Here is a 12,809-nt window from a genome sequence, read left to right as displayed (position 1 = left end):
GATTTTCCTGTCCCTTTCCCAGTCAGCACAGGGAGCTGCGGGGGTGGGCACAGGCTCCAAGGTTTTGGTGTGCACAGGCCCAGCAGAGCAGGCACTGGGCAGCCAGGCAGCCACAGAAATGGAAACTCTGGTCTTCCCACAGGAACGGTGCAGCTCCAGGCTGGCCCCCACATGCCTCTGTGTCCCAGTGTGAGAGACAGATGTCTTCTGCTTCTTGAGAATATATAGATACATGTATCCTCAAGCTATATATATATACATATATATATACACACATATTATAGAGATAAAAATCTTTTCTACAGATAGAGGTCTGTTTGTTTTTCAGTTCCAGTATGTACTATTTCACTGGCAGCCCCTCAGGGCTGGGAGTCTTTCAGATGGGTTGTGAAGTGAAGAACAAGCATGTGAGGAAGGTGTCTGACAGCAGGAGACATGGGAAGGAGGAGGTAAGCCCTGCCTGATGGCTGTCCTTGGGCTCTGCCCTGTGTGTCTAACTTGGTGTCACAAACAACAACCCATACCAGAAATTCTGGCTTCAATAAATCCAAGAGTTGGGTTGCTCAGCCTTGGTAGAAGCAGACTGGACATCATGGACCTTGGCAGTGGACACTGCAGGGCTGGGAACGGGCAACTGCAGCAATGATTCTACAGTCAATTTAGCATCAGCCAAAATAGCACATCAACTTATTTCATTACCAAGCAGTTGATGAAAAATGCCCTTTTATGAGAAGAAATCGAGGTGAATTGCTTTAACTTGAGGGCTTGAGTCCTGGATTTCCCCTCAGCTTTGCCCAAGGCTCCACAAGTTATTGCTGGACTTTTTTCCCTCTACTGTGGGCACATGTGGGTGTGCAGGGAGCAAGAGGAATACAGCTGAACTTCATTCTCTTCAGTACTGTCATCAACAAAATGTGGTCTGTGGCAACAGCATTTTGTTTATTTTCCTAAGAAATGCCATCTTTAGCACTGAGGCATAACATTTATTTGGAGACTTCCATGAAAATGACTCCGAATAACTTCCCCCCTGAAAGGTTTCACAAGATGGAAGATCGGCATTTAAGGTGGCAGTGGAAGCTGTTCCTCTTCTCTGCCTTGATAGCAGCAGAGGTTGGGTTTGGGTTTACCTGCACCCCCAGGTCTTGGCTGCAAGGACAAGAGGGAGATACTGGCCAAAAGAGATCCACTGGCTCTCTCTCCCCTCTGCCTTTGCCTTGTGATGCTTCCTGAGATTTGTGTTGTGGATGGAGTGACACACTTCACCTGTAGGAGAGAAGTAGCAATATGGCAAGGTATGCTTGATTATTTACTGCAGAGAGGACAGGTCAGCCAGAAGCGTCAGGGAGAGCTTCCTGTTGAGACACAAGGCTCAAGAAGGACCCCCTTGCATTCTAAACTCCTTTCTCAGGGAAGTCTGTGTGCAGCTTTATCCATACATAGACACAGACTTGGTCAATGGTTTATGTCTGAAGGACTGTATGTGCCCAGCCAATTCTTTGTATCACTTAGCTAAGATTTCAAAGTTTCAGCACACTTATTCCCAATTCACTTCATCTGATGTGACAAGGATTCTCTCAGCCTCGAGGAGTAGGTGTCCCTACTCAAGGGCAGCTCTTGTCCTGCAGCCTGCTGTGATGCAGGAGAGCTCAACAAGCCCTGGGCTGCCTACTATTTATGGAGCAAGATGACTGACTTATGGTCATATTTACATAGCAGCCATATTTTGGTTGGCACATGCTCAAGCAGCCCTCAGCTGTTGAGCAAGACTGATGGCCCTTAGCTATTGACGTTATCTGTCTTCCCAGAGTCCAAAACCATCACAACCACCACTGGTGGCTATTGCTTAAGCAGAAAGCGGGGGAGCTCATCACCATGGCTGGTTATTAAAAAAAAGCAATCACAGCACGAAGTAGATCCCACCACTATGGAAAGCCTTTGCCAGCACCAAGCGCTCTCTTTCACCAAAGTAGTTTCCTCTTTTTCTCCCCTCTGCTGTTTGGGGTGACGGCCGCCAGGGCACACATGATGTGAACAGCAGATAAGGATTATCTCTAGACCTTTTAAAGGACAGCTGTTTGCATGCTTTCCAAGCCAAAATAAAAGGTAATGTTTTGGGATGTGGAAGTTGTATTCCCCTGAGCTCCTACACACTCAACCACAGACATCTTTGGACACCTTGTGCCCACCCTAAAGCTGCTGCCAACCTCCCACCAAAGTGGGATTGGATGCACTGGAGGCTCCTGGGCTGTAATTTCCCCATGGAAGCAGCAGGTAGGCATTGGGCACAGCAGGGTAGGGTTTGCCTTTTGCTCAGCGCTGTCTCACCCTGTGCCTTGCAGCTTTCCTTGCTGGGTTTCCCCCGCCTGCCCTGCCCTTGGCCCTTTGCACTGGGAGGGTTGACGGGGAGGGGAAGTGAGCAGCTCCCCGGGGAAGTGGCCAGATCACAATTTTACAAACAGGTTGCTCAACCCTGGGTTGGAGTTACTGATCCCATCTTCCACGGACTGCTGCTCTGCAGCACCAGGAAGCCTTTGTGTCAACATTTTCCAAGCAGAGGACTCTGCTTGGCTGCAGTACGAGTGTCAGAGTTATCAGAGAAATCTGATTTTTAAGTATTTTTTGACCATTCAGAGTTAAAAGGTTATTGAGAAAGTACATCCCACCATCTGCTAAGATATAGTACTTGTTGGCAAGGCTTCTGGTGGAATATGATTTTTTCTGCCTCCTCCTGAGGCTGCAGCTTTCCCTTACCCAGGTACAAGACTGAGACTTTTCCCCACGGTGCAAGCAGCGGGGTGTGTTTTCCTCTGGATCCACAGAGCAAAAGGAGCTTGCACAGGGCTTCTACACAAAAGCAGCAGCTTATGGATATGTCAGGCAAAGCCAATTCCCCATGCTGGAGCTGGTGGGCACACAGAGCCATTCCCACAGCCAGGCACGGGCTCCATGCTGAGCCTTTCCCTGGCAGAAGGACATCAGGGGTTTCCTTATGCCACAGAGCTCCTTGAACCTGCTGCTTCCCCAGGAAGCAGATCAAAGGCAGCCATAGCAAAAATAATCCTGATAAACACAAGATGCAATTCAGAACCGTTTTCCCTTTCTGAGTGTAGGCTTTGTATACAGTCTGGGACACACCTGATTCTCTGTCTGTAGAGGGTATTTTCCGTATCTGTCTTGGAGCAGCCTGAGGACCTGCCAGCATGTGTGGGGCTGTGCTCTCTGTGACACCAAAGAGGCCATGAGGGTCAGCCTGGCAGTGCTTGTCTCCTCAGGGAAAGCACAAGTGAGAGAGCTAAAGAGTGGTGGAAGAGCTAATGCACGATGCTTTGCTGCCTTACCTGGCACAGGTTACTCACTGGTGTAGAACAATGTAGTGCAGGTACAGTTCTGAACAGTAACAGGGACAATACTCTCAGACACATGGTGTGACTCTTGGGGGTGGTCCTGTGCAGGACTCAATGATCCTTGTGGGTGCCTTCCAACTCAGCTTATTCTGTGATTCTGTGATCTCTTTCTAGAAAAGATACAGGTTTGTACTATCCTGTATAAGTGAGGTTTGGGGTTTTTCACCTACTCAACCTTTTCTGTGCAGTGTCTCATCTGCAGGATTGAAATAATCCTCATGGATACAGCTGCTCCTCTCTTCGCCCCCAGCTCCTGCATAGCTGTTTCTCACCTCCTCCCAGTAGACACCAGCCACTCCATGTGCTCTTCCCTCTGTTTTTTCCAGTGAACTGTGGTCAGCAGATTTAGCAAGAGCTCCTTAGGAGGATTAACGTTATGTTGCCAATGGAAAAGGATGGGGCTTTCACTTACACATCTCTGGTTTTGCAGCCACGAATGTACAGGTAACCATACCTGGTGGAATAACACTAAAACACCTGTGGATACAAAAATGCTGCTAGCGAGGATTTTCTTGCTATTTTCTAAGTCCGTGAGAGACTTTTCTCTCTCACAGAAGAGGTAGCAGAGTTCTGTAAACAACCAAACACCTGCAACCTTGAAAAGTCTTGTTTATGGTACAGTAGAAAAATATTTTGACAATGGATGTTTTAGGATTTTAGCCAATCACCCCCAAGGTGAGTGCTGGTCCTTTGTCCAATTAGACTATGAAGAAAAAAGTCTATAAAAGAGTTTGTAAAATAATTAAATAAATCAATCTTGCTGCACAATTCCTGCCTGCTGGATCTTCTCTCCTCCTCCGTACGGCTGTAGGACACGGTGATGTGATATACCCTAGGGCATTTCTTAATAAACACCCTTTCCTCCCAACTTGATCCACAGAGGCTGAAGGTAAACAACTACATTCATGCACTTTTTGAGCCAGTCCAGTCCAGCTGTGGGTTTTGGAAGGAGTAATGGTGTGGTCACCGTGAGAAGAGCACAGAGAGATGGGCAGGTCTGCAGTAAAAATGAATCTATTCATTGAGCCTTGGGTATCATTTAAGATTCAGAGCTGTTTAGAAAAAAGTCTGAAGTGGTGTATGGATGGTAAAGTGTGCTTCTGGGGGTTTTTTTGGTTGGGTTTTTTTTTTTTGCTATATATAGACATGGCAAAACGAATTTCTGACATTTCTGGAATCATTCCAAATTTTCATTTAGTGCAAAAACCAGATTCTGGGTGTGCTGATTGAGGAAATCCATCTTTATTTTGTCTCCCTGTCATTTTGTCTTAACATGTCATGGAAGTTCACTTTTGAGCTGTCTCTGGTGCATTGCTCAGCTCTGCCTGGGAAGAGACAGAGCCCCCCCCCCACTGTCGTCTGCGTGAGCACATTCCTTGTGCTGACCAGGCAGAACAGGACGGATTTCCTTCGGTGCCATTTCCTGATGATTTCTGACTAACTGTGGAGGAAGTTAAACCAAAGAAATGATGAATCTTCTGTTTTTTATTTTAAAAACACTTTTAAAAAGACATCTCTTATTTTTGAACTGTAAACAGCCTGCCTGCTGTCCTGCTGCCTGCCTCATCTTCATGGAAAAAATATACACCAAAGGCCAGATAAATTTTCTGCTGGGAAGCCCCTACCATTTTGGGTGGACTTCATTTGCCAGTGTCAGTACACTGGGCTTGCTCAGTGCTTTAAAATAAATTGTTCACAGTCTGAATGAACATACCCTAAGACGTGACTGACGGAGTCACCTGCACCTATGGCCAAGGGCAAATCTCTCAGCCTCTGGATTTTTGGTGCCCCAAAGGGCCTGGGCACAGCCCTGTGGGTGTGAGGATGCTCGACAGGAGAAGCAGCAGCAGCAGGAGGCAGGAGAGGGTCAGTCTGTCCCTGTAGCCCTCCTGGGGCTGCCTGCACCAGGGCACAGCCGTGTCGGGATAACGCAGTCCCTGGTCAGGCGTGTCCTGAGGCAGGTCAGGCTTGAAGGGAACAGCTCAGTGTCTCAGACTCTGGCTGTTGACAGGGATCTCAGCTGGATGCCACTGTGGTGGAGGCACCCAAGCCCCACTAGGACTCCTTTGGGAAACTTCGTCTCCCTTTGCCTGATAAGCCTGGCTGCTTCCTGAAAGCTACATTAATGCCAAACAGAGAGATGGAGGAGTTATGGAGACCTCGGGGATTTTGTGAATCCCTGTATTGCTCAATCCTCCATGCCTTTTTGTAGAGGAGTTCTCTCTTTCAGGCTGTATAAAAGGTTGCACTTCAAGCTTGTCCTGAACTTCGATCTGGAAAAAGCTGTATTTGCCTTCTGGCACCTCCTCAAGTGCTTGCAGATACCTGCCAGTGCTGCCTCTATTTGATGTCTTGGCCTTTTCATTGTTGTGTAACTCTGCAAAACACCCTGTGCCTTCCCAGAAAAAACCAAGGTGCTGGCAGAGCAATATTCTCCTGGGGTAGGTGGCAGAATGGATGCTTCATGGGAGGGATCTGTGGTTTTTCCCTTCTGGGGAAAAATACGGAGCAGGTCTCCCCCATGCTACTCATGTGGGGAAGGATGCTGAGAAATGACAACAGCAATAGCAAACCCAGCCATCTGAAGATAACAGCATAGTCAGAGGCAATTCCAAGGAGCTGAGCTCCTGGACAAAGAATGGAGCATTTCTGAATGAAGGAGCAAACTGAACTGCAACAACCTCCACAAACACAAGCAATGAAAACATCCCTTCCAATTGCTCTAAGCTTTAAAGCCCTCAATGAGAGCCCACCAGAGAGCAAGGGCTTTTCAGGCTCTTACTTAGTGATGGATATGCCAATGCCAAGATCCCAAAGCTGTCAGAGCAGGATGTTGGGGCTGTATAACAATGAGGTTATGCTAAAATCAGATGTGAAAGGAAAATCAAAGTAGAACAAAACAGGCCAGTGAATGAAAGGTTGAGTTGCTCCCTGCTCACTCCTGCATTACAACAGGGCCTGGGATCAGCTCCCCAGGTGGGAATGGGCTGAGCCTCTGCCAGTGCATCCTTTGTTTGCACTGGATGTGGTACCCCCTGGCTCCCAGTGTGCTGCCATAAATATGTATAACCTGATAGCTGAGTCCCTCTGTACTCTCTGCCCTAAACAACGGGAAGAGGAGCTTTAGATGCTGTTTGATGGGGAAATGCAGATCTTAAGACCTGTCAAAACACAGTATGCAGCCTGCATAAGTTGCTGGCAAAAGTGCAGAACTAAGACTGCACAAATTCAGTGTTTTATCTGCTACTATCACTGGCCTGAGGGGAATCACTGTCCTGCAAAGCCCACATCAAAAATCAGAAGAAAAATATGGCTCCTTTGCCAAAACTCTTGGAGATCTCCTGAAGAGAATGAGATATCACCACTGTGGCCTTGAGTTGATACAGAGCCCAAGGACTACGAAGGAATGCCTAAGGCAGATGCTCTATTGAGCATCTCCAGCTAAAAAAGACCAAAGCAATTGCACTTTAACCAAAAGAGTTGAAGAGGCAAAAAGCAGTGGGCCAAAAGGTTGGATATTAGAAAAAGGTTCCTCACTCAGAGGGTGAGCACTGGACCAGGCTCCCTAGGGACATGGTCACAGTACTCAGCCTGGCAGAGCTCAAGAAGAGTTTGGACAATGCTCTCAGGCACACAATTGATCCTTGGGGCTGTGCTGTGCAGGGCCAGGAGCTGGACTTCAGCGTTTACTGTGGATCTCTTCCAACCCAAGGTATATTCTATGATTCTATGGTAGGGAGTTACTGCCTTTTTGGAGAGGTTTGTGTTTCACACCCCATGATGAAAACCTGGTTTTGCTACCTGGCTGGCTGCTCTGTGGCTTTTTGCTGCAGGGAAGTATTTGTTGTGGTTTGAAACGGCAGCTGTAACTAGAGGGGCCAACCTCTACAGATCCAAGTGCTTACATATCCAGACATTTTGCTGTCAGTGTTTTCACATTATTATTATTACTATTATCCAATCACTAAAGTACTTTGCACAGAGATGTGAGAAGTCTGAGAGCTTCCTGGCTCACTCCATGGTGGCAGGGCTGATGGTGGCTTTGACACAGTTGTTTCCCTCCGAGGCTCTGGTGCAATAGAGGGAGGTCTCTTTTCTGGGAAGTGGTCTCTGATGAAAAGGCTGTTCCCATCTCTGCTGGGCAGAGGACACGGAAGAGCTGTGAACCGAGAGTCAGGCTTTATCTGACCTTTTATTTGTCTGACCTGCCCTCCCTTGAAGACCAAACACAAAATGTCAGGCAGTTCCCTTCTGTCAAGCCTGCAGGCGAAGGCTTATCTAAGTCACACGTGTCTATGTGTCTTGAGCTGTGCAGCCAAGTTTCCATCAGCGGCTCTCTAAGCACTACACCTCCCTCGATGCACTGCAGTGGGTCTCCAGCCAGGATTACAAAGCATGCAGGTCCAAAAGTGGCACTAGCCTGAAGCAATAAACTATTTCCAAACTACCTGGCTTGTTAGCAGCAAGGCTTGCTCAGCTCTGCTCCCATGGACTGCCTTGTTACATCTTCCAAATCCTGAGATGTGCACATTGAAAGGATCCCATGTCCCTAGCTTGCTGCATGTGGAAATTATATTACCAGCAACTACACTCATCAGCACAGAGCAATTAAAAGACCAGGTTAAATAACAACTAGTCTTTGTATCCAAGCCCAGAGCATGTGCTGAATAAATTTGTGCTTGTGGTCTACATGGTTGGTCAGGAGTTGTGGGCCCTTCCTGCCCCTTGGCTGTGGCAGCAGCAGGGATATGGTCAGGAGCTGGGACTGGGACTGGGAGGCTGCAGCTCACCCTGTCCCAGGAGGATACAGGCATGAGTCCAAGTCACAACTTCATAGTTCTTCATTATTCTGCAAATAATCTCCCTGATACACAGGTGTATGACATCTGTTTGCAAATTTGTTTGAATTTGCATCCAAATATTTTATATTAATAAGTCACTGCCTAATAAGAGATTTAAAATATGGAAAAAGCATGACATGAAGAATGTGGGAGCTTATCCCATGAGCACCTTCACTTATCAAAATAATTAAAGATCACAGCTACCTTTTATATTAATTTATTAGAAAAAAGATACAGTTTAATGTGCAAATATATACACCAAACATCACAATGAAACATGAGGAAGGTGAGCCCCTTCCCTCTAGCAACGACTTGCCCCTTCATAACAGAGATGACTTTAATGTTTCCCCACAGATTTACAAATACAAAAAAATGTATAATGCTTCATTTGCACAAGACAAAAGTTTATTTTTATTTGAAAACAAACAATATCCTGGCTTTGACATGGCAAAAGTCTGCTATTTTGGTGGCTTTTATTTTTTTTTTAAACCTGAGCAAGTTTCATGGAACAGGGGGACAAAGGGAAGGCATTGCCCTGTGCTTCGCTCTCATCACAGCATCTGATGGTCTTTGAATTACTAAACCTCTGAATCACTGCAAGTGAATGCAGCTCCAAAATCTACATCCAGGATGTAGTTAGTTAGCTACCATTGGCGAAGTGAGCTGGCTGAGAACACCTTGCTCCAGTAACATGGCTGTTGGCATTTCTCAGGTTAAGTGTTCATTGCTGCCAGTAAGGAAATCAATGCTGACTCCTGTCATAAAGGAGTTATAAATGTAAAATGCAGTTTGGTCCAAAAAGCAAATGAGTTGTGGACCTGCTATGCCTTGCTTAAATGTGTGGTCATTGAAGGAGGGCAGAGTAAGGCCATATTAAACACATCAGTGGAGGGAACCAGCTGATGGCCCCAACAACAACCACAGGACTCAAACCATCAGTTTTCCCCATCATCCTGCAGCCAAGAACCAGCTGATGGCCCCAACAACAACCACAGGACTAAAAACAATCAGTTTTCCCCATCATCCTGCAGCCAAGCTTCATCCAGCTCCACAGGGTGACATTTCCAATTGAACTAAAACTATTCTGCTCATTTAGTGCTTCTCCCCACTTTTAACAAGAGGCCCCAGCAGTGCTGGAGAAGGCATTACAAGACCTGGGCTGGGCAATGCCAGTTCCCTCAGCAGACAAGAGTTTGCTAAGAGACCTCTGGCCATCCCATGCTCATTTAGGTGCAGAGCCTCTCTCTGCATCAGCTCTTGTTACACTTTTGAAAAAAATACATGCAAGTAACAGACCCACGGCAAAAAGAGGACACCATCAGGGGTGTGCCTGGCTGGTCCCAGAGCTGGTACTAACCAAGGGCTCTGGCCTGGGCTATCTTTTCAGACATGACACCATCAAAAGCTGACTCAGTTTTCAGGTTTTCTTTCCTCTTTGGCCAAGGAATTAGGGTTTAAGAACAGAATTAACTAAACAGTGACTCCTTTTTGCTCTGTAACACCCCTCCTCTCCCGTCAGTTGGCCCTACAGGTACTGGCCCACAAGTTTGTCAGTTGTGGCTGCTGCAGCTCCCTTCACACCCAAATCCTTAGTGGTGGGGTGGCCACAGCAGATTTGGCCTTTGCCATCCTCCCACCATCCTCCTCCACTTTACCATCTTTGAAGCATAGTGGAATTTGACCAAAACAAAAGAAAAGAGCAGCCTTTGGGGAGAACTGCTCTGCTTTAAAATTTTTTTCCTGGTATTTTTTTAATTGCTCCTGTTTCATGTGTTGTACTTGCACAAGACTGCATGTCATGGGCCCTGGAGCAGCAGCTAAAAACAGGCCTTACATGAAAAATTGGAATAAACCCTCAAACTTAGCTCTTAGTTAAAAGTGAAAGTTAGAAACCAGTGAGCAGCATTTGATCAAGATAAGAGTGTTGTGGGGGCAAGCAGGGGACACGGGAAGTTGAAAGGGGCCATCCTGATCTAAGGACAGTCCCTGCCAAACTATATGCTTATGTCCTTTTAGGGGAGTAAAAATCCCGAGAGAGCTCTTTCTTCTCTAAACTTCTGAATGATCTGTTAGCCAGGTTTGTTGAAATTTAAATATTTTTACAATAAACTAGAATAACAAGCGAGTCAGTTGTCTCCAATAACTTGGTGTTTTTCCACTTCAGAAGATTTTCTGACAGCATGAAAAGAAACACTCCAGTCAAACACAAGCTGATCTGTATGTGATTCTGATCCGCATCAGAGGCTGCCCTGCCATCACTCCACAATCTGGGATCTGCGGTAGCAGAACAGAACAGAACTTCACCCACCCTTTGTGGAGGTTGTCTGTCCCTAATTTAAAACACCTCTTAGCTGGTCTTTTAACCCTTTCAGTACATCAGTGCACACCAAGAGCTTTCAGCGACACGTGTTATTTGCACACTTGGAAAGAAAGGCAATTCTTTAGAGCAGAAAGGCAAAGGTCTCAGTACCTGTGGGCCTTCCATGCTTCCCTCTCTCTCACACCTCTGTGCAGGTGCAGATCACTGCCTCTCCCCAGACACCCTGCCCCTGTCACAATACCACTCCCAGGACATGGGTGCTCACAGCTCTACTAAATCAGTTAGAGGACAACACAGCTGGGTTTAAACAAACTAAATTTCACAACAGACAGACAAGATATACATGGAAAAGTTGTTATTATTTTCAAAATTTTTATGAACATCAACTTTCATTTGAGAGCTTTGGTGGGGGGGGGGAGGAGCAGAGTGGGAGGGAACAGCAGGTCAGCTATCTGCAGGAGTAACCCCAGTTTTCCAAGCAGCTCTAGTCTGGGACACTTGGTGCCCGCAGGCCTGGGTGCCCAGTTTGCCCCAGTCACTGAAGGCGCTGGTGAACCTTGTTCTTGCAGAGTAACCTAGTGAGAGCCTGGTCACCACAGATCCCCAGGGGCTGGGCTACAGAAGCAGTGAGACTTGCAAGCCCTTCAGCTCTCTTGAGGTAGGAGGAAAACTGTGTTTCTGTTGGCTACACTGCCTCTCCCGCAGGATGTGCGACTCGGCCTCCCAGAGTGCCCGAATGGCTGCAGCAGAGGGGGTGTAGGAAGGAAGCTGAGTAGGAGCCTTGAAATGCCAGTGGTTTCTGCAAAGATGTTTCTGTGACCTCTGTTCGGTAGATCAGCAGTTTTGGGATGTCAGGTTACAGCAATGCAACGTGGTAACAACAGGCACATGAAGGGAGGCCAGCGAATTGGCACTGTCAGAGAAGAAATCTTTCGTAAGGGTCCTGTCTGCCTGTCCATGTTGACAGGATCAGACCTCTTATGGCTACTGGGACTTACCTACAGGAGCAAAGCCTGTGAGACCAAATCCAGTGTGGGTCACTTGGCATCACTTCCTACTTCCGTGAGTCAAGTAGCTGTGTGCCACTGTGAAATAAAGACTGCAGCCAAGCATTTAAAGTTAAATATCTTATAAACTATACACATATGTCATCCTGAGATAGTGCCTGTAACAAGTCCCAAGGTAGATAAGCTTCCTGAGCCCAGAGGTCCTCACGCTGCGTGAGCGCATTGTTGTCCTGTTTTGGCAGGCTCCTGGCCTCTCTCGGAGCATGCTGCACTTCCTAATGCTCTTTTTTTTTTTTGGGGTGGGTCTAGTAAAACAATCAGATTGACGACTGCTACCAGCAATTCCAATGGCATTTCTTCTGCCGCTCAGATGAAAGCATTCTTGATCCTTTGCCAGTTCTCTCAAGGCTTGCAGAAACAGGCTCACAGCTTCCCTTTCTATTTTTTGGCCAGCCAAGAGCTGTGTGGCTGCAGCCTCCTGCTAGAAGAGCAGCTGTGCTGTGCCGAAGACACTTCTCATGACAGGGGAGAAAACATCAGTAGGAATCAGACAGAAAAGCGACAAGTATGAGCCACAATGGAGGGAAGAAGCTTAATACAATGCCCGTCATCCAGAGGGTCAAAGACCATGCGTTCCAGTCGCATGGGTACATAGTCCTGTTCCGAATTCTGACAGCATCAGCTCACAGTCAGACCTTTTAAACTCAGGAGAAAAATATTTTTCAAAATTCTCTTTGCTTAAGCACTATATATTCAAAAAGTTCTTTTTATTGTTTCAGTATTTTAGCCCTTAGTTGATTAGTCACCAAAACCTGTCAGATGCCCGCTGCCATAAAAGCACTCCGAGCACCTCCAGCATTTGTAGGAATATCAAAAAATAGCTTTAGCAACTAGGAATTATGCAACAGAAGGAGAAGGCAGGACGAACTAGATTAATGCAAGTTGTAGTGGATTTGTTAACGTTAAGTGTATGACTCGTTGCAGAATCATGCCAGAAAATGGTACCATGTAGCTTACTGGTAAGGGCAGTAAAAAGGCTAATGCGTTACTTGAGTCATCAGCGAACCACTCGCTCACTCAACATACTATTTCCAGCTGAAATCAAAAGTTTCCAGTAAAAATGCCTCTACACACTGTAAGCATCTTACAACTCCCTCTTCCTTTGAGCTCTACAGTGATAGCTGCTTCGTTAACATCGTGGTTCCAGTGCAAAAAAACCCCTCCAGATCCCAGACCT

General features: G+C 46.7%; 1 long non-coding RNA gene across 1 annotated transcript; it reads right to left on the bottom strand.

Annotated features, from left to right (window-relative positions):
• Positions 1-9,679: 9,679 nt before the first annotated feature.
• On the bottom strand, positions 9,680-12,803 carry LOC108448846. The gene is made up of 2 exons (XR_001864884.1): positions 11,564-12,803; positions 9,680-11,478 (listed from the first exon to the last, which is right to left on the bottom strand). It is a non-coding gene; the product is annotated as an uncharacterized LOC108448846 (long non-coding RNA).
• Positions 12,804-12,809: the final 6 nt, after the last annotated feature.

The sequence above is a fragment of the Corvus brachyrhynchos genome, unplaced genomic scaffold, assembly GCF_000691975.1.
Source record: "Corvus brachyrhynchos isolate BGI_N302 unplaced genomic scaffold, ASM69197v1 scaffold398, whole genome shotgun sequence".
In the NCBI taxonomy this organism is placed as follows: Eukaryota; Metazoa; Chordata; class Aves; order Passeriformes; family Corvidae; genus Corvus; species Corvus brachyrhynchos.
Note: the sequence above shows the minus strand (reverse complement) of the source record. Positions and strands in the feature narration are given on the sequence as shown.